The sequence below is a fragment of the Bos grunniens genome, chromosome 21 (genome assembly GCF_055505025.1).
Source record: "Bos grunniens cultivar Pamir isolate PY7600 chromosome 21, Bosgru_T2T1.0, whole genome shotgun sequence".
NCBI classification, from domain to species: domain Eukaryota; kingdom Metazoa; phylum Chordata; class Mammalia; order Artiodactyla; family Bovidae; genus Bos; species Bos grunniens.
The window spans coordinates 19,425,216-19,444,248 of record NC_141185.1 but is presented as its reverse complement, the minus strand read 5'-3'; positions in this window follow the sequence as shown (position 1 = coordinate 19,444,248).

The following is a 19,033-nucleotide window of genomic DNA, read 5'->3' as shown; positions in this document are numbered from 1 at the left end:
GTTATTACTGCTTTTGATACTCTGTTTAGAAAACAGCTGTGACAAGGTAATAAAGATATTCTGTTATGTATGTATGTATATATATATATTAATATTATTGATTTAACCCCATACATTTAGATTTATACATCACCCGAGATGTTTCCGTTTATAGTGAGGTTCACAACTAATTTTTTCCATGTGAGAATTCAATTGATGCAACAAGTTCTATTGAAAATCCCACCTTCTCCCATATTTTTTCAGCATAAAGTTCATCGTAAATCACCCAATGGGGTATGACTCTAGTTTCCATTCTGTTCTATTGGCCTGTTGAACTATTTGGGGGCCAACACATCACCTTCTTATTTACCATAGTATTAATAAATCTTATCTGGTCATGAAGTCCTACTGTTCTCTTTTTGCTTCCAAATTAATTTGTCTCTTCTCTAAACTTTGCATGCCATGTAAGTTTAAGATCAACTCATCAGTTGCCTTCCCAAAACCATTCTTGATATTTTGATTGTGATTTCAAATAAATCTTATAGATCAGCTGGGAGAGAATTGACAGTTTATGATCATGCTTATGGTCTATTCTTGCATAATCAGTTCCTTAATTTCTCTCAATCAATTCAGTTTTCCAAGTAGAAATCTCACATACTGTTTATTGAATCTTTTTTTGGTTATCTAATTTATTATGCTATCAGAAATGGTTCCCATGTTAAATTATATTTTCTATTACTACTGGCATAGAGAAATAGAATGGATTTTTGTTTACCAAACATGCTTCTGGCAAATTGTTACTAATTTATTAATTTTAATAGTGTCTGCAGACTTTATTTCTATATTCACAATCATGACTTTGGCAAATAATGATAGTTTTAAAAATTTCCAGATGAACTTTTATTTCCTTTATTGCACTGGCTAGGACCTCCAGTTCGTTTAAGTTGTGCCTCACTTACTACTCCTTTAACTCAATTTCAGAAGACTGCTGCTGCTGCTGCCGCTGCTAAGTCGCTTCAGTCGTGTCGGACTCTGTGCAACCCCATGGACTGGCAGCCCACCAGGCTCCTCCATCCATGGGATTTTCCAGGCAAGAGTGCTGGAGTGGGGTGCCATTGCCTTCTGCATGATTTATATACACAATATTTTATACTCAATGCATTGTATTTCTTCATGTCACTTAGTATGATATTTGATGTCATTTCTCCTTTAATAGATGATTGTAAGCTCCAAGAAGGCAGGCATAATATATTCTTTATTTGCCATTATATAGTTGGCATTGTATTTAGACAAAGTAGATGCTCAATAAATATTTGTTAGGAGAGGAATAAATGGATGAATGAATAAATGAGATATATAATATGTATTCTTATTTAGAATCTTAGTAAAACATTTTATGTATTTATAATACTCTCTATAACAAAAAGCTCCCTTCAACTTTGTTTTCTTCCATTTAAAAATTTTTTTCAGGGAGTAAATATTTATGTTTCTTATTCCTCAAATTACACTGTAGGTTTCAGAAATTGACAATTGTTGAAATTGTTGAAAGGACAAGAATTTCTTATTACCTACTCTCAAACTGCTTTTGAAAATCTTGCACTAAGATGAACTTTTGCATTTATTGTGGCATGTGAAATAGTAAATGTCTAAATTGTTGTAAAACTTTGTTCTTGTTTATGATTTTTGCTGAAGTATCTGTTCCTTCCTTATTTATGATGGTGCTGTGTATTTTCCATTTTCAAGTAAGCTGGGCACAACTGAAAAATGCTTCAAATAAAAATAAAGTAATACTAATCATAAGCAGCTACTATTTATCAGACATGCTTTGGTACATAAAATGCTTCAAATAAAAATAAAGTAATACTAATCATAAGCAGCTACTATTTATCAGATATGCTTTGGTACACATCAGTGATTGCAAACTTTTTCTTTAAAATGTTAGAGGGGAAATATTTTGGGCTTCATGGGCTAAATTGTCCTTATTGCAACTACTAAAATCTAGCATAGTATAAAAGTAGACACAAACACTATAGAGGGGAATGGATGGGACTTTCAATTAGATCTATAATTAGATCTATAAATGTTCATTTCAGTAATTTTATTTCTAATCTCTTCATTATTGTTTTTTCCTCCTTTTTTTTTTTTAGAATCTTACAATATATGACTATGTCTCATATTGGTTTTTTTCATCTTTCCTCCTTAATCAAGATCAGTATTCATTATTTTCATTTCTTTTTGCTCTCCCTAATTTGGTGAGCACTTATTAAATTTAGTTTGTCATTAAATTTATTGAATTTAATGCAGTTTTAATTTTTCTAGTGAATTAACAGAGTTTTTGGTAGTCTGTACCTTTGATCTTTCCCCTTTTATCTGTAGTTTGTATTATATTTTGCTTGTATTTTATATTATTTTGCTAGTATTTCACATTATTCTAACTTTTAATTTTTTAGCCATATTTAGGAAAAATATGTCTCTAATTGGGGGTTTGAGACTGACATATACATGCTGCTATATTTAAAATACATAATCAACAAGGACCTACTATACAGCCCAGGGAAGTCTGTTCAATACTCTGAAATAACCTAAATGGGAAAGAATTTGAAAAAGAATAGATGCATGTATATGTATAAACTGAATCGCTTTGCTGTACCCCTTAAATTCAGACAACATTGCTAATCAAAGGTACACACTAAGTCACTTCTGTTGTGTCCTATTCTTTGCTACCCATTGGAATGTAGCCTGCATGGCTCCTCTATCCATGGTATTCTCCAGGCAAGAATACTGCCTGGGTTGTTATTTCCTCCTCCAGGGGGTCTTCCTGACCCAGGGATTGAACCCATGTCTCTTTCATCTTATGCATTGACAGGCGGGTTGTTTACCACTAGCCACCTGGGAAGCCCATACTCGGATGTAAAATAAAATTTTGTACATAAATAAATTTTATGAAGGATTCCCTCCATATTTGAGTTGTTTCTTCTCAGTCTCTTGAATGACTTTTGAAGGTACATCCTTCTCTGTATGTTTAGGATATTTACTTGTTTTCACCTAATTTTTTCCACATGGATTCCAATTTTTTCACTTATTTTGTACTTCTCAAATACTGTTTTATAAACATTAGCCTTCCATTCAAAGAACTTAACGACCTCTTATTTTATTGGTATACGTTATTATTTTCTTGTTTTATGTTACCTTTTTAAAATGGAAATATAATTGACAACTAAAATTGTATAGTTTAAGTATACAGCATGATGATTTAATATATGTATACATTGTGAAATGATTACCACCTCCATCAGTTCATTAAGTTATCTTCTTTATGAGAATGCTTAAAGTCTGCTCTCTGAGCAAATTTCAAATATACAAATATATTAAGTGCCATCACCATGCTGTACATTAGATACTCAGAACTTATTCATCTTATAAGTAAAAGTTTGTACACTCTGATCAATATCTCCCTATTTTCTTCACCACTCCCCAGACCATGGTAACTATTATTTTACTCTCTATTTTTTTGGTTTTAAAAAAAGAGATTCCACATGTAAGTGATATCATACAGTATTTGTCTTTCTGTGCCCGACTTACTTCACTTATTACTTATTATAATGCTCTCTAAGTCTATTCATTAACTAAAATGCTTTTATATAGCAAACAAAATAACCAAAAAAAGGAAAAGCAACCTATGAAATGAGAGAAAATCTTTGCAAACCGTATGTATGATAAGGAGTTAATAACTAAAATATGTAAGGAACTCATGCAACTTAGTAGCATAAAATGAGTATCTTGATTAAAAATAAGCAAAGGATCAGAATAGACATTTTTCTAAAGAAGATATATTAATAACCCACTGGTACCTGCAAAGATGCTCAACACCCTTAATCCTCAGGGAAATGCAAATCAAAACCACAGCACGATATCACTTTATGCAGTTTAAGAGAGGTATTACAAAAAGACAAGAGATAACGAATGCTGGCAAGGGTATGGATATAAAGGAATTCTTGTACACAATTGGTTGGAATGAAAATTACTACAACCATAATGGAAAACAATATGAAGCTTCCTCAAAAATTTACAAATAAAAAAATCATATGATTCATTAATTTCATTTCTAGGAATATATATGAATGAATGAAATCAGCATCTCAGAGATATTTGCATTCCCATGTTCATTATTCATAATACGAAGTGGAAACAACCCAAGTTCATCCTGAATGAATGGATTAAAAATATTACACAAACCAAAGAAAATGGGAATGTAATTCAGCCATAAAATGAAAGAAACCCTGCATTTTGCAACAACATGAATGAACCTGGAAGAAAGTAAATTAACTTACAAGAATCTTTATAGTGAGATTTATCTGGCTGTATCTTAAATTTGATTTCTGAACACATATCCAGGGAAACCTGGCATGCTGCAGTCCATGGAATCGCAAAGAGTCAGACATGACTGGGTGACTGAACAACAACACAGTCCTATACAAGTAAGTTTATATATTCAGTGGCTAAGATTCAACCTTTGTATGTCTGCTTCCAATATTGACTTTTCCTGAATTGCACTTTTTGCATTCTCAGTAACAATACATTTACTAGTGTTTCCCTATTTACAGCTCTGCTGCTGCTGCTAAGTCGCTTCAGTCGTGTCTGACTCTGTGTGACCCCATAGATGGCAGCCCACCAGGCTCCCCTTTCCCTGGGATTCTCCAGGCAAGAACACTGGAGTGGGTTGCCATTTCTTCTCCAATGCATGGAAGTGAAAAATTAAAGTGAAGTCGCTCAGTCGTGTCCGACTCTTAGCAACCCCATGGACTGCAGCCCACCAGGCTCCTCCGTCCATGGGATTTTCCAGGCAAGAGTACTGGAGTGGGGTGCAATTGCCTTCTCTGATGTACAGCTCAAGTTATATCATATTGGGAAAATTTTCTTTGAGGTATCATTCCTTATTAGTTCTCTTGATTTCCTGAAGCAATTGTTTCCTATCATCCTTATGAAACATGTATTTATCTAAGCCTTCAAAAAGACAGTAATTAACCAGGACCCAGTGAAGCAAAGAGTAGATCCAGATACTTGCTCTTCACTTCATACAGTGATTACATCTACCGTTACTGTTATTTATTATGACATGTTTTATATACACATTTGGTCTAATTTTATAAATAGGCAATCATAGAATTTCTGAAATTAAGAAAATTTTTATCAAGAAAAGATTCAACTAAAATGTAAGAATCCAACTTCCTATACTATCTGTTTGTCTGTAATAGCTATGTTATTTTCCGACCTACTCATTCAGCTCTCCAGTCATCTGATTTTTTTTTGTGATTTATCCTGTCCCAAACACAATTTTGAGAACAGGGACTGTATCTTGGCATTATAATACCTCACAAAATTTGCAGCATATATCAAGACATTATAAATATTTGCCACTCAGAGTGAAAATAATCTGTGTTTATGGATATATGTTTATTGAAAACTTTACATCACTTAAATTATGTAAACTTTTTGTTAACCAAGCAGGAGAACATCTGCTCTGGTATGGGGCTTATTTAAAATAGTTTCCTTACATTTTCAATTGAAAACTTGCTAAATTACAGAACACTAATTTGTGAGAGTGATAGCTATTGTTATCCAAAGCACTGTTTATTCATGTTCTTGGAAACTCATGTTTAAGCAATATATAACAAGGCATATCTGGCAGCTGCAAAGTGACAAACCCAAGCCTCTCCCAATAATAATACTCAGTAATAGGCACAGAGAAGAGGTACATTTCAACACATGTTTATCCAGGCTAAGTCATTAACTGAACCAGCTGTGATAAAAAACGGACTTATCATTTATAACCCAAGCTCAGCAGTCTCTCTAAAAAGTGTATCTTTAATCAAAAAATGTTTATGAGGCCAATGTACAAGAAATTCCTACCATAAATGCTACACAATGCAGGGTGAACACAACATTTTAAGGAAATCTAAAAAAAAATTAAATAGAATTGTAAACATTTTAAAGCCAAATGAGATGGCCATACATTGTGAGAAAGTGCTTCTTGAGAGGCATCCATTCTCAAGTATATTAAAGTAAAATGGTACTTTAGGTTTGGAATCATGAATAAAAGTAACAGAATAATTTCAGTTTTAGTTTGTTGGTTTTATAAATGCTAATTTGTTTTTTGAGCAAAACCCATTTTAATATGAAATAAATTACAATCAACCTATCCATTTTAAGAAGCAGATAAAATTTATATAGTGATTGTAAATGAGATTATAATGTGGTAGCTAAAATAGCACATATTCTAGAATCCCAGCTCCATCACCAATAATGTATGTACTCAGATAAGATACATAGTAATTTGGTGTCCTGTTCCTCAGCTTCCCCATTTGTTAAACAGAAATGATAATAGAACTTGCCTCAGTAGGGTTGTTATTATGATTAAATGAGCCAGTATTTTTTAGTATATTATTCATATATATAATCTATCCTGTCAAAAAACACTATAAAATAATTTAAAACATAAAAATTTGAGCATATTTCTGTTCTTCAATATCTAACGTGATCTGAATTAATTTTTTTCTAAATTTTTTATTAAAAAGTGATTTATGGTTAAAAAAATAGAAAAAGAAAATGTAGAGCAAGTCCAGGTAAAGTTAAAATAAATCTTAATTATCTGAAAGAGATAATCCTATTTTTTCTATGCATATATTATCATATATGATATAAAACTTTATGTCCTGTTTTTTCTTACATAATGCTATTTTAAAGACATTTATGTTGTTTTGAATGTCTTTCATCTTTTGATAAAAAACATTTTAATGAAACTTACATTTCATAATAAGAATACATCATGATTTATTTGGTTATTCCTATTTGGGAACTTTTATAATTATATTCTAATCTATTGTATATTATAAACTCTTTGTGCCTACATCTTAGTTCAAATATCAAATTATTAGAATAAAATTAGGAGTCAAATACTGATTCAAGTTATCTTTCCTCAATCTCTTAGTCATAAGTGTATTTCCACTGAGACTAAGTCCACTTTTACTCTTCATCTGGTCTACAAATGTGGTAGAAATCCCAAGATTCCCTTGGAGAATGATAGAATTTTAGAAGGAAATATTACAAAGTGATGTTATCGTTGACAAAGTGACAAATGAGAGAATGACAAAATAGTTCCTCAAATATGTTTGGTTCTTAGATAAACTGAAGCCTGAAATTAGGCTTGTCTCTACTGAGATCTCATTGTAGTAATTTGGGAATAGAAAGAACTATGTATTCTAACAAAAAGAATGTTGTCATAACAAGGGTACGTGACATTTTGTAACTGGTGTTCAAACTGGATTGTTGAATTTGAAAATTGATTCTGAGGAAATTGGCTGCAAATGGTGACTGCAGCCATGAAATTAAAAGATGCTTGTTCCTTGGAAGGAAAGCTATGATCAACCTAGACAGCATATTAAAAAGCAGAGACATTACTTTGCCAAAAAAGTCCCATCTAGTCAAAGCTGTGGTTTTTCCAGTAGTCATGTATGGATGTGAGAGTTGGATTATAAAGAAAGCTGAGCCCTGAAGAATTGATGCTTTTGAACTGTGGTGTTAAAAAATACTCTTGAAAATCCCTTGGACAGCAAGGAGATACAATCAGTCCATCCTAAAGGAAAGCAGTCCTGAATATTCATTGGTAGGACTGATGCTGAAGTTGAAACTCTAATACTTTGGCTACCTGACGTGAAGAACCGACTCATGGGAAAAGACCCTGATGCTGGGAAAGATTGAAAGCGGGAGTAGAAGGGGATGACAGAATATGATATGGTTGGATGGCATCACCTACTCAATGGACATGAGTTTGAGTAAGCTCTGGGAGTTGGTGATGGACAGGGAAGCCTGGCGTGCTGCAGTCCAAGGGATCGCAGAGTCGGACACGACTGAGCAACTTAACTGAACTGAACGGAAGGCAGCTATATGTACAATACCTTTCTTTTATATACTGGAAGCAAAATATTTGCTTGCATTATCAACACAAATTCCCTAATTTACAGCTATAAAAGATGTGGGGAAACTATCAAGTAATCAGTACCAGCATTAAGAAAATTCATATAACCTGAGAAAGTGGTACAGCTTTTGAAATATACCAGGTAAGTATGGGGCTCCATTGTCAAGAAAGCATCATCTGCCTGGATCTGATAGGTGACAGCAAAGCTTACCCTACATTGGAAGTGCTGGATGTCCTGAACAGGTCATCATCCCAAACCATCCAAGTCATATTTCAAGCGTGGCGTCTATGGGATCTCAGATTGTTTCTATTGCTTGCAAATGTACTAGACTGAGGCTGGCATTAATTTTCATCTTTAATAAGATCTAGAAGACAGCCTCCAATTCTTACAATTTGCTGATCTGCTACTTCTGAGGTGATCCTACCAAGTTCATGCTTGTAGAATATTTTTTAGACTCTATTTCCCTGTGAAGCTTGGCTGGTTCATTGTATGAGGTAAACTCAAGCTATGGGTTAGATACCTAGGCAGGGCAGAAGGGTAGGGTAAAATAAAAAAAAAATCTTTCAAGAAAACTGAATAGTATACACACATCTGTCACAGCAGTGTAAATCAATTATGAAAGAACGGTGTTAGAACTAGGTTTTTCTAACAGACAATTTAAATCTTCAATAAAATCTGGTTAACTTTTAATTATTACTTTCTAATAACCTATTTTACAAATTTATATTCCATAAATAAAATAATTAAGCAAAAATGTTTTAAACAGAATGAGCTACATTTTTAAAAAATTGATACATTTTTAAATGGAGGCTTCTGTTTGAAATTCTATGGTGAAAAAGATTTGAGGAGTACAACATTCTGAAATGATACTTTCAAGTTTTCTGATTAAAAATTTTGTTTTATTTGAGATGCATATTTTTATAAATTTATAAGCATAAATAAAATCTGTAATTTAAAAGTTACCATTTCAAGGCATTAGCATATTTGACTAGAGTTAATGTAGGACATCATGTATGATCTGCACAATCCAAAGGAATGAGATCCAGTTCATTTATTCCATATTCTCCAAGATAGAAATCATGACCCCATAAAAATAAATAGTATAATTTTTCCATCACTATATATGGTAATACTAAAGTTAGTTTTAGTCATCAGTAACTCTAAAAGATTTTTAACAACTCAGTAAAAATGTTCTTAATTGCCATTTCCAGTGAAGAATTTTTCTACTCTAGAAAACATATCTGCTGTTACTTTTCTGCTCCTTGGGCCAATTTAGGGATTTCCCCCAATGATTCAGCAGGTAAAGATCTGCCTGCAATGCAGAAAACACTGGAGACATGGGTTCAATCTCCGAGTTCGGAAAATCCCCTGGAGGAGGAAATGGCAGCCCACTCTAATACTCTTGACTGGAAAATTCCATGGACGGAGGAGCATGGTGGGCTACAAGCCATGGGGGTGCAAAGAGTCAGACATGCCTGAGCACATGGCACTGAAACAATTTAATCAAATCATATTTAATGATCTCCACAGGTAAAATGCTAACCTTTGGGGAGACAAAGATAAGACTGACACAAGACCTTCATTGAGGAACTTGCAATTTAATGGAAGAATTTTGGTAGAGTGATTAATGCACTGAGAGCTATATGAGCACAGGGCAGTTGTTCTTTGCCTGGAACGAGGAAATTATGGGTTTTCCAGGAGGATGAATTTCTGAGAAATCTCAAAGGATGATCCTTGAAAAACTAACCAAAAGAAGGCATTTTGAGGAGAGGAAACAGAATGGGGATGAGCAAAGACACACAAAATTTCATGTAGTGCTATGATACTACAATCATTTTTGATGGTACTTGAACACAGATTGTGAGGCGGAAGTGGCAGAGATGATGCTCATTGTTAAACAGGAGAAGGGTATTGGAGGACATTGACTGGCAAGGCACAGAGCTTATGCTCCATCTGGCATGATAAGTAAGCTTGAGAAGATTTGGGAAGTGCATGAGATTCTATTACTGGCCTGAAAAGAATTTGAGGAAAAAAAAATCATGCAAAGAGAGATAGCAATTAGGAGCCTATTTAATAATCTCAGGGGCAGATGGTGAAGGCCAGATTGCTGATATGAAGAGAAAGTGAGTAGGAGATGAGTTTAAGAAATATTTAGGAGGAAAAACTGACAAGAATTTGCATTTGATTGATATTGGGTGTTTTATGGGGCAGACGTAACTCAAAATATAAGTGAGGGGATTTAAAGGAATTAAAAATAATCTTGTCAGATGATAACATTTGAATGTTTCTAAATAAGTAGGTCTCAAACCTGGCTGCACATAAGAATCATCTGGGGAGATTAAAAAAATACCAAAAAAAAAAAAAAAGAAGGCCTCCTAAGGCCAATTATGTAAGAATCCCCAGTGATAGGATTCAGGCATCTGTATTTTTAAAAAAGCTTCCCTAGTGATTCTCATGTGCATGCAGTATTGAGCACCACTGTTGTTTAAATCACTTCCCAGATGTGGTTTTGACTTATGAAACAAAGAAGAAGTATGTGGAAAATTAAAGTAGCATTAAGAACCTAGTTGTATTCTATAGTCCTTATAGGAAGAATATGAAGGCTAGTGCTTATTATATATCACACTAATATACGTCTGTTTATTGTGAATGTTGAAGTCAATTTCTCAAAATCATCCAACCAGCACAGGCTAGTTTTGAACCAGAATCAGTCTGACTCTACATGTAGCTATTGTTGTTCAGTTACTAACTCGTGTCCAACACTTTGTGACCCTATGGACTGTAGCCTGCCCTACTCCTTTGTCCGTGGGGTTTTCCAGGCAAGAATACTGGAGTGGATTGCCATTTCCTTCTCCAGGGGATCTTGCTGACCCAGGAATCAAACCTGGGTCTCCTGCACTGCAGGCAGATTCTTTACCAACTGGCTACCATTTCCTTCTCAAGGAGATCTTCCCGACCCAGGGATTAAACCCACGTCTCTTGCATTTCCTGCATTGGCAGGCAGATTTTTTTACCCCTGTGCCTCCTCTTGCATCTGTACTATATTTACAGCCAGATAGTAATTGCTTTACTCTGGAATTTATTCTTGTAATTAAAAAAAAAATTATAGACATTTGAAGTGTTGTTCTTTTCTCCCTATAAGATTTTGGAAATTCTATGTAAATATTTAATAACTTGTTCCAGCATATATATAGTAAGTATAAAAGTGGTCTTTGGAGAAACGAAAGTTGGGTGATAGTAAAAGTGAATACCAGCTCATGGGTTTGTATTTTTTCCAGAAACTAGAAATACAGAGAAAATCAAAGATGCACATAGAAAATATCTTGTTCAATTCTTTTAGAATTGTCTCTGTCACTGACTTGGCACATTTCGTGCCATATTTCTAAAACAATGAAAGTTCTGTGAAATAAGGGATTTTTTTCCCTGTTTTTCTGTTTTATTTCTTTATAGTCAAGGAACAATATCTCATGTATGTAATATCATGTACTGAATATTCTGTATCAAATGTCCCTGGAAGAGAATTATCAAAACAATATCTTAAATACTCCCAATTTAATAGAAATCCTTTGGAGTATATGATTGAATATATCTTTTTTTACTATCTGTTGACTTTTCTGCTTCAGAAATACAGATTACATTTTATCTTGAATTTCTTTTGTCTTCCATACGTATATCTTGATTGGTAACTGGTTAATCGATCTGTTTTTCTTCATCAGTGTTCAATTTGGTTTTTAAAGCTTTTTTTTTTTTTACAATAGCCAAGTTTTCTATACTATTGTATTCATACTTGCTATGTTTAATTAATGTAGTAAGTCTCTAGTGATATTTCCTCATTTTCAATATGTTTTCTCAGGTTTTGAATTTTACTTATTTTTGTTGTTGTTTTGCCATCTCATCTTTATAATCTTTTGCTTTTACTTCATTGATCTATAGCATTTTGGGTGATTCCTTAAAGTTTCCTTTTAGAGTGGTTCTCTTTTTATATATCTTTTATTTATCTTTTTATATATCTTTTCTTTCTTTTTTCATGCTGTAATGTTTTAAATATTTTCTATTTTGTATCTTTTCATTTTGCTCATGCTTGGATGTTGCAGCCAATATATAATTTTTCAAAATCTTTTGATTCTTTTTCCATTATATCTCAGACCAGTTTGATTTTTCCCACAACTATATTGTGAGGACTAGGAATTTTGTATTCTCTGACATTTTTCTAGCTAAAGAAAATGGTGAGGTTTAGGGCTTGGTTTAGAAAGGCTCTGTTATACACCTCAACTCTTCTCTGCTGTCTTACTGAGTTAATTTTTTACACAGTGGTGGATGTCACAAATTTACTTACTATATACCATACTCTCAGATGTAGATTATTTTGAAGATTTCATTTTCTTCTTAGAGAATCAAACTCATTTATTTGCTTTTCTTACTTTGCTGTTGTCTCCCCAGCAACCAGTATCAATGACAGCGAAAGTCGCTCAGTCGTGTCCAACTCTGTGATCCCATGGACTATACTGTCCATGGAGTTCTCCAGGCCAGAATGTTGAAGTACATAGCCTTTCCCTTCTCCAGGGTATCTTCCCAACCCAGGGATCGAACGCAGGTTTCCCACATTGCAGGCAGATTCTTTACCAGCTGAGCCACAGGGAAGCCCAAGAATAGTGGAGTGGGTAGCCTATCCCTTCTCCAGTGGATCTTCCCAACCCAGGAATTGAACCGGGGTCTCCTGCATTGCAGATGGGTTCTTTACCAACTGAGCTATCAGGAAAGCCCTTTCACTTGATAGTCCAAGCATATATAGATTTCCATTTAATTGGTTTATCTGCAAATTTTGTCATCTTTCTGAAATGTCCTAAATTTAGTCATCTCAACAGTGTAGGTTCTAGGGAGTCCATGCATTTAGAGATGAAATCTTTGTTTGTGCCAATCTGAAATTCTTTCCTCACTTCTTTGTTCTCACCTTTTTGAAGTTCAGTAAATTATACTTCGCACATTTTTCTTCCATTCTTCCTTTTCTGATTTGGTAGCTGTTGGTAGAGACATTTTCTATTTCTTTTTAGTCTTTTCTTTAACTGTTTCTTTTGAATGGAAGGAAATTCCAAGAGTTCCACATTTTAACCTACTTCTTCTTTGGAAACATGAACATTATTACAAGCTTTAAGACAGAGAACTGAGACTGAGAGGTTAAACTGTTGAAGTTTACAAGAAGCTGCAAAAATTCTATATGTGCTAAGTTGCTTCAGCAGTGTCAGACTCTTTGTGACCCCATGCACTATAGTCTGCCAGGCTCCTCTATCCATTGGATTCTGCAGGGAAGAATATTGGAATGGATTGTCATGACTGCCTCCAGAGGATCTTCCTGACCAGGGATTGAACATGAATCTCTTAAGTCTCCTGCATTGGCAGGCAAGTTCTTTACTATTAGCACTACTTGGGAAGCTCAGCTCTGTCTGAGCAAGGAAAATAGAACATTGAATGTAAATGGATGTGCATGTAAGTAACTTTGGGAGGGATGTGGGAAATATGAGGGCTTCACGCTTAAGTCCTATATTTTTAAACACAAGAAGGAATTTGGTGGAAAGAAAATGCATTTTAGTAGATGATTGAATGAATTGAAAGAAAAAGAAACTGAGAGAAGATGGTACAAAGTACCCTTTACAGAAACTTCCTAATGTAGCTTTCTTTTATCTTTCCTTTCCACGTCTATCTACACAGGCTATACAATCGTTGTTTCCCTTTTTGTTTGATTGATTGCCTCCTTCTCTCTTTCTTGCTCTCTTCTCCTCTATTAGAATGTTCTATGCTATCTGGGGATTCAGAGTCAACAACCTCTGCAAGGTACGGTAATTTTAAGTGACAGTGAGGTATTGTACCATAAACTTAATTATTCAACTGAATGAAGGGGAAGCATTCATGCAGCTAAGAAAAACATAATTTGTTTGCTTTTGGCATGTCTGTGATGTTGCTCAATTGAAACAGTTATTCTCCAATGTTTGATTTTCCTAGATTTATATAAAACTAATTCTTGTCACCTGGGCCTAGGGTCAATAATAGTAAGGGATGAGTGGAAATAAATTTAATTGTGCTTAGAATTATAAGGAAAGTCAAGTATAAAATATTTCCCCTAAAATATGTATCCAGGAAATATTGGAAGCCAGATAAATTTAGCTTGTAGCTTACAAAAGGTATTATTCAAAACTAAAAAAAAAAAAAAGATTTGTCAATATTATGTATATAACAAAAAGTGCTCTAGGGTTGGGAAGTTTTAAGTATTTCATGTATTTCTCATCATAGTTAAAATTAATGTAATCACTTACTTTCAATGTTAATGTGTGTGTAGAAAAGTAAGAATTGCTTTTATCTTAATTTTATATGTCAGAAACGAGAAGATTGAAAAACAATCAAGTACCTTCATTTATTTCCCTTTAGTGTTGTCAGAATCCGAACTTTATCCTACTCTTGGGATGATTGAAATTGTGATTAAGAAGAGTAAGATATCCTTGCTTGGTCTAGGGCCCCTGCTTTTTTTAAATATCTTGCAATGGATCTTTGCACCTAGATTTTTAAAGGGCTGCTTTTCATTTGGAAAAGATGTATTTGTTTTCTGCATTTTTATTCTAGCATGTGGATAAGCTGCAAGGCATTTAATGTGATCTCAAAGCCATTCATCCATTGAACCCCCCTGTAGTGACAAACAATGAGAAGAGGGAGCTGTTTCTTAAGCTTGAGGCACATGTATAAACTACTCGTCCTAGTTTTTTAATTTGAGCACAACTTCGATGATTCATTTAAAAATATTTTGTCATTTTTAATTAATTCTCTGAATCAAATGAGTGGAATCTGCCTTAAACACAGTATATTCTACAAGATGCATGTATACACAGTATGAAATAACAATTCATTTTTCTGTCTGGACACTGTGAAAACATACTTCTGAAAACTGCTTAGATGTATGATGAGAATAGACTGATTATTTGTGGTTGAGATGATTTTGCAGGGTGTAAGGCACAATCAGTACTTACTTTCTCTGTGTGCCATATACACCAATGGCATGAAAAAATAAATAATGGAAACAGCTTTGCTGAATATTCAAAGTGAAAAGCTTTACCAGATAAATACAGAGTAAATGCCATTTTTAGAGCATTGTGTATTCTTTTCTTTTATATTTCTGACATATGTACATGTGTGTTTTATGATGAATGAATAATCTGCAAGTAAAAAATGTTAATAAGCTTTGCACATTGGTTGTATGAAGGATGTGGTAGAAAATCATTTCAGAGAAGAAATTAAGGTTATGAAGAGCCTGGAATTACATGCTGCAAAGTTTTATCACCTTTTTTTTTTTTTTTTTAAGCAAGTAGAGATTCACTGATGAATTTAAAAATAAAAGAGGCACTTATATGGGCAAATTTACATTTTTGATAGCTCTTAAGATGGTAATGTTGAAGACTAATATGCTTCAGTGAGCCAGAAGGCAAAGAAAGGATGACAGAATTGTAACATTTCAGGTGAAATAAGGGGGATACAGGCAAGAGGGGCTCTAAGAAAAGGAAGGTTAAAGAAATAGAATCAAGTGAAATCTATTTAACATTAGTTGAATGAAAGACATCTCTAGAATAACTTGAGTTTTTGGTCTATGTAGTAAAGAAAGCTATTTCTTACATCTAACACAGATGAAAGATGGAAAATGCTTAGGAACTAACCTGTAAAGATATTTCCTAGTTGGTTATATCGGGGGAGTTTGCAATTTCCTCTGTTCTGCCTCATTGCAACATTAATTTGAAGCAACAGATGGACCAGCGTTGCAGCCTTCTGATGGGCCAGTGTTACAGCTTCATGTTACAGCTGTTTTATTTAGAAAGGAAAAGAAAATACATCCAAAAGACGTGAAAAGAGAGGCCCCTGGCCCAATTTTGGCTCCTCTGTTCATATGTTTTTTCTCCTCCCCCTGGGCCTGCCCTCTGTAAATTGGGCCAGCCAGGAGCACTGTTTGTTTTACCTGAAATGCTCGCTCTGGTCCTCAGACCTTCCTTTGTTCTATGTTCGCAGGCCTTTCCCTTCCTTGTATTTTAGCCACCACCATTCTGACTCCTTTTTCCTATTCTACCTATCTAACATTTATATGGGTCAGAAATATAAGGGCAGATTTTAAGGTAGAAACCAGCTTTGGGAACCATTCACCTATGAATAGTAGCAGTTAAATATTGTGTGTTGTTGAATGGGCATACAGAGCAAGAAAAAAAATAAAACTTAATATAAACTCCATTGAAAAATGAACTACAAATTGGAACTCACACTGGATTTATAAAAATCACAGTTATTGCTCCCTCTCATTCCATATGTCCTTTTCCATTTGTTGCCTGTCATATTGTGTGATTTACTTCTTTGCCGTCCATTAAAGACCACATTGCTTGAGTTTCATTTACAAAGGTATTTGTTTCCTTTCATTCTGTTAATAACACTTCCCTGGAATCCTCTTTATAATTTTGATTAAAAAGGATATTTGTCCCAATACACTGATTAATATTTCCTCTGATGTGCTTCTTATTCATAAGGTGAGTTATAGTGCTATTTGTAGTGTTTTTCAGTAAGGTTTAGCAAAAAGTGATACATAATATCACATAAGCTAAATTATGTTGCTGTAACAAATAACATCCACATATCGGTGACTTAAAGAGAAAATGTTTATGTCTCGCTCGTGCACCGTGCTGATGCCCTTCCCCCATTTCTCTTCACAGCAGAACCTTGAGGTGACTCTCACACATCATTCATTGCTTTGCATGTTTATTGTCCAAAGCAAGTCACAAAGCTAAGCTTGATGGCAGTGGGTCAGAGAAAGGGACAACAAATATTTTAAATAATACAATCTGCCAGGTAAGCTCTATGCTTATTTCTGTGATTACACCAATAAAAACATCTCAGCCATGTCTCTTTTTCTATCTGTTTTGTCCTTCTCTGACAAATTCCTCTCTTCTCAGGAACAGGAACATCCAATGATTTTTTTTTTTTCCCCCACAGGGAGATGCTATTTTTCACCTCTCTATCTATGACTCTGTTAGGGGCTATTTCTGGTAATTTTTTCCTTTAACATAGTTGTAACTAAACTTTAGAGACCTTGTTTCTTGAAATAAATAGCAAACACAAAATCACACCATAACTTATAAGTCAGTTTCAGCAGTGATTTACTTCAGTTACATCTGCTTCCAATAAGATGCACAATTTCTTTAAGCCAGGGTCTGCTTAACATTTTTTAAAAAATTATTGTCACAATGTTGGTTCAACTTTTCTCTTTGTTTTCTTGTGAGACAGTTTTTATTGCATATATTTTGGCTAAAATCCTCTGCCAGTTTCAGCACAGAAATAATGATTTATTATTATCTTGTGCTTACATATTTCTTCTTCTGTATGTGAATATACATACCTTTCCATCTTATAGTTTCCTCTTAAATATTAAAATAGCATCAATGTCCAGTACATATCCTCTTATTAAGGGAACAAAGAATACCATTGATCAATCAATCCTATTTTATCGTACTAGGAAAATTCTGTATAGACTAAACAGGCTTATGTTTATTTCTTAAGGTAGAAAAATTTTTAATTAATTGAACTATTTAAAAAATATTGTTGACCCTGTTTTTCACTTTTTCAATAAAATATCTAGTTAAGTAGGTATCAATATATGTACTACCCCCAAAATTGTACTGTTGCATCATTACTTTGAATATAGTACCAAAGATCTATTTAGTAATTTAGTCCTAAAATAGTTCTGTTATTATGTATAACCCCATTCCCTTCAGCCTTATGAGTCATAGTATTCTTATTTCTTTTTAAATAGGATAATAAATAAATGAAATAAATAAATCCTTTATTCTGTGCCATGATATCAGCCCTCTGACTCTTGACCATTTCAATTATCTTTTCTGCCTCCAGATAACTCTTACAGTTCTCCATCTATTACCCTATACTTTTGCAAACCCACTATTTCTGATGATCCATTATTTTATATTCATCTCCACTTTCCCAACTTTATCACCCAAACTCAATGAATACAAGTCAAATATTCAAAATTGGAAGTTGATAATAAAATATATGGGCTAGAAAATTTACATCATAGTCTTTCAATATAAAGAAGAGATTTTGGTAATAGATACTGAATTGCAAGGATAATTAATTCAGGTTTTTTCATATATTATATGCTTATACACCTCACAGAAACTATAATCAACATGGTTTCAAAAAATACATGTATTACATTAAGTTCATTTCTTTTAAACTATTCAATTAGCCTTTGATACTGATGTATTAACAAAGCTATATGGATACAGCATGTTGGAAAGAAATTTGGATACAGCAGTGACTCCATACATTTTCTAATAATTTAAGATTATGAGTATTGTAAAACTTAATAAATGTTCCAAGTCAAGAACAATCTTCCCTGGTGGTTCAGTTGTAAAGAATCTGCCTGCCAATACAGGAGACTTGAACTCAATCACTGAGGTAGGAAGATACCCTGGAGAAGAAAATAGCAACCCACTCCAGTTTCTTGCTTGGGAAATCCCATGGACTGAGGATCCTGACATGCTACAGTCTGTGGGGTTGCAAAAGAATCAGACAAAACTTAGATACTAAACAACAACAACAATATTCATTCCACCCCATATACAACTTACTTTCTCATCCTCAAGTTCCTAACTTTACTTTTTCATCTGTAACAGTTTATTTTAAAGTAGCAGTAACATTTAAAATGTTAGTTTAAGGGCATAAGGGACTTCCCTGATAACTCAAATGGGAAAGAATCCACCTGCAATGCAGGAGATGCTGGTTTGATTCCTGGGTCGGGAAGATCTGCTGGAGAAAGGATAGGCTACCCACTCCAGTATTCTTGGGCTTCCCTCATGGCTCAACTGTAAAGAATCCTCCTGCAACGTGGGAAACTTGGGTTAGATCCCTGGGTTGGGAAGATACCCTGGAGAAAGGAAAGGCTACTCACTCCAGTATTCTGGCCTAGAGAATTCCATGAACTGTCCATGGGGTCGCAAAGACTCATACATGACTGAGTGACTTTCACTTTATTTCTTTCTTTCATA